Consider the following 4,000-nt stretch of genomic DNA (forward strand, 5'->3'; position numbering starts at 1 on the left):
GTTGTGATCCATACTGTCAAAAGCCTCTGCGTAGTCAATGAAGCACAGATAGACATTCTTCTGGTATTCTCTGCTTTCTGCCAAGATCCATCTAACATTAACTATAATATCCCTAGTAACATGAACTCTTCTAAATTCAGCCTGCACATCTGGCAGTTCTCTGTTGACGTATTGTTCCAAACGTTTTTGGATAATTTTCAGCATAATCTTGCTTGCATGTAATATCAATGATATTGTTCGATAATTTTCACGCTCTGTTAAATCAGGGAGGAGTAGCAGCATGTGAGTATGCTGTTACTGTTGTTAGCTATAAACATGTCAACTGCAACTCTAGCAACCCTGTGAAAAACAGATCTAAACCTTGCCATATCTATGCCATCCTCACTATCTCTAATACACTTGAACCCGTTGTTATAGTCACTGTGTCAATCTATCTTGTTGATGGTCTTCCTCTCCTTCACTGACCCTCCACCTTTCCGAGCACGACATCTTTTTCCAAAGAAAAATGATATAGTATGAGTATATGAAGGCAAAATACCACCAACAAGGAAAATGGCAGGTTCTAGCTCTTACAGAAGTCCCTAAGTGGTAAAAAACAGTTAGTACACTTAGCTGCCAACCAAAAGGTTGGAGGTTCAAATCCACCTGAAGACATCAGAATAAAGACTTGATGAAAAATCTCTGAAAATTCTGGCATTGACATGGGAGGCTACCTTGAGTCATAGTCAATGAGAAGTTAAACAGATCTTTACTACCTTAAATATAAAATGAATTGCTGATAGGTAAATATTTTATTGCGGAAAACATCTCTTACTCAGAATGAAAGTACTATTGTTGTTGAAAGTATGGTTGTTGTTGATTGCCATGGAATTGAGCACGACTTATAGTAACCCCACAAACAAAAGGCCTAAGGCCCTTCCACAACCATGCCATTTATCAAAGATCACAGAGTTTCCAGAGGCATGCTGTTTAGGAGGGGGATGCCACTCCTGCTTCCAAACCTGTCTTAAACTGGGAACTCCACCAAACACTGTCCACCGTGAGTAACCATTAGGGCATTTGACATCCCAATGGCACTAGGTTCAGCATCATAGCAACCCCAGGTTACCTCAGTACAGCATATTGACAGAAGAGTGTTATACCACTTAGAAGAATGTTCCTCCAAAATACAAAGGCCTTCCCTGAGGTCTTGTTGATTCTAAACTTGAGGCTTAAATAGAAAACAAACAATATAGTGTGTTTTTGTTGTTATGTGTCATTGATTGTTGATTTCCTGAGTGAAATTTAGAGCCCTGGTGACACAGTACATAATGCATTGGGCTATTAGCAGAAAAATTAGCAGTTCAAATCCTCGAGCTACTCCTTGGGAAAGATTAACCATTTACTCCTATAAAGGTTTACATACAGTCTTCGAAGCCTGATAGAGAGTTGCAATAAGTCAGAATTGACTCCACAACAGGTAGTTAGATATAAGAGGGGGATAAGAAAAGAAAGGAAGGAAGAGCAAATATAAAGAAATCAAGTAAGTGAAAGCCTTCACATGGAGGTGGTATCACTGCACACCAGGCCATCTGAGCAGTCATGAGACTGGGATTATTTCTTGTTTTGTTATCAGAGAACAGAAACTTTACTCTGGTGGAGTCACTCCTTTAGACTTCTGATTAAAAACTAAACAGAAACAAAACACAGCTCCCAAGTCTCATGCATTCTGTGAAGTGTTACCTTTCTCCATATGGGACTCATTAAGGCAAACATCTGATGTTTGCGGTTGGGCTGCAATTTCTCCACAGCCTATAATGGTGACCAAATCTGGGGAAAATAAAAAAATTTCCCTGTGTAGCAATTTTAGGATTTTGTCAATGCCCTCGGAGCAAAGAGAAGCCAGTCCTGGGCCAAGACAGCATCAATAACACTTCCCCTGGGGCTAGAAACAGAAGATAGCTAATGCTGATACCAAATAAGGCCCACAAGGAAAGCTGGTGCACTCTGGCTGCATTAATGATGACTGGCCACAGCCTTTGTCCAAAAAAACAAAAAGCAAACAACCTCAGATGTTGTTTGGTTTTTACCTAATCAGAGTAGTCTTTTAGGGCTGGTCTTCAGAAACTGGAAACTAAAGACCTAACATTATGTACATATACATCAGCCACTGTGGAAACTGACTTAATGGGATGATCAAGATATTTCTAAGTTGCAAAAGTAACCCTGGTGCCACAATGGTTAAACATTTGGCTGCTAACTGGAAGGCTACAGGTTCAAATCCACCAGTGATTGCAAGGAGAAAAGACCTGGTGACCCATTCTTGCAAAGACTGTTGTTGTTATGTGCCATCAAGTCACCTGTGGCTTATGGTGACCCTAGGTTACAATAGCTCTGAAGCCTGCCCTGTCCTAAGCCAGTCTCATTGACTTCCAAACACCTACCCACATTGCCCTAGTCACTTCATCTATCCATCTCATCCAGAGTATTCCTTTCCTGCACTGTCCCTCTACCCTTCCAAATATGATATCCTTCCCCAAGGACCTGTTCCTTTTGGCCACGTGCCCAAAGTATGTAAAATGGAGCTTCAAAATCCTAGCCTCCAAGGAGACACTTGGTTTCACCCTCTCCAAGACATATCTATTTGTTTTCTTGGTGGTCCATGGTATGTTCAAGATTCTTCTCCAGTAAATACCACATCTCAAAGGCATCAATTCTTCTTTTATCCTCCTTCTTCATTATCCAGTTCTCTGATGTATAGTAAGTAATTGCAAAGACCATGGACTGTATCAGGTATACCTTAGTCTTTTAACTGACATCATTGCTTCTCATTACTCTGAAAAGTTCCCTGACAGCAGATATACATATACCTAATGCAATTTGTCTTTTCATTTCCTGACTGCTGATGCTAAGCATTGATTTTGGAGCTGAGCAAGCTGTCACTGTTAATAACCTCAATCTCTTCTCCCTAAATCATGGTGCTGTTCATTGGCCCTGTGATGAAAATCTTTGTCTTCTTGCTGTTGAGCTTCAAACCATGTTGCAGACTACAGTCCTTGACCTTCTGCAGCAAGTTCTTCAGTTCTTCAGTTTCCTCCAATCCTCAGGGTACATTCCTCCTCATAAAACCCAGCCTCCCGAATGATCTGTTCTGTATATATTGAAAAGGTATGGAGACAGGACACATCCCTGACACTCTCCCTTCCTGAATTTGAAGGCTCAAAATTCTATGGTGTCATTTGGAGGCAAAAACAATGGATGGGTCTAAGTTACACAGTGTTAGTTTAATGTTATTTAACACACATTTATAGAAAACCTACTGTGTGCCAGACAAACCCTTTGCTTGCCCTGGTCAATTTAGGAAGACATGAGTAAGTCTAAGAGGTAATTTTTTTTTTACTCAAAAACTCTCATTACTATATAGTCAGAACTGAACCATATAGCTGATCCTTTGGCGGAATTTCCGAGGTTTGTAAATGGCATGAGAGGAGATTGGCGACCTTTGTCCCACGGAGTCACTGGTGGATTTGAACTGCCAGAGAGGCACCATGTTTAGCTCAGCAGCACAACTCCCTCCTCACAAGGCCACTACAGAGCAGTCTGTGGACCATTATTGTGGTGGTTTTATTGTTGTTGTTGTTGTTGTTGTTGTTGTTGTTATTGGGTGCCATCCAGTCAGAACTGACTCACAGCTGACCCCCAATGGGTTTTCAGAGGCAGTAAATCACAACTTACTGTCTTGCTTAAAAAAAAAAAAGATTAGGAAATCATCTCCAAAACCAGAAATGAGGCTAGAAATAAGGATGACAATGAGGAGATTGCTGGTGATGGTACCAACACTATGAACAACTAGAATGTGCCAAGCAAATCAGGAACACATCCTGAGCCAGTTCTGACATCGTAAGTAAATGAACACTCTAGCCAAACTCCCTGGGTTTGAATTCCACTTCAAGCTCTGTGACTTTGGGAGGAGATTGTTCATCTTTCTTCCTCAGAGCAGCTTGTGGATTCAAACCGTATG

General features: G+C 41.0%; 1 protein-coding gene across 1 annotated transcript in view; it reads right to left on the reverse strand.

Moving 5' to 3' along the window:
* Positions 1-4,000, reverse strand: part of ATP8B4 (ATPase, class I, type 8B, member 4) — a 229,142-nt gene that overhangs the window by 80,426 nt on the left and 144,716 nt on the right. The window lies entirely within an intron of this gene.

Source organism: Elephantulus edwardii, unplaced genomic scaffold (genome assembly GCF_000299155.1).
Source record: "Elephantulus edwardii isolate Elephantulus edwardi_28Jun2011 unplaced genomic scaffold, EleEdw1.0 scaffold00164, whole genome shotgun sequence".
NCBI lineage: Eukaryota > Metazoa > Chordata > Mammalia > Macroscelidea > Macroscelididae > Elephantulus > Elephantulus edwardii.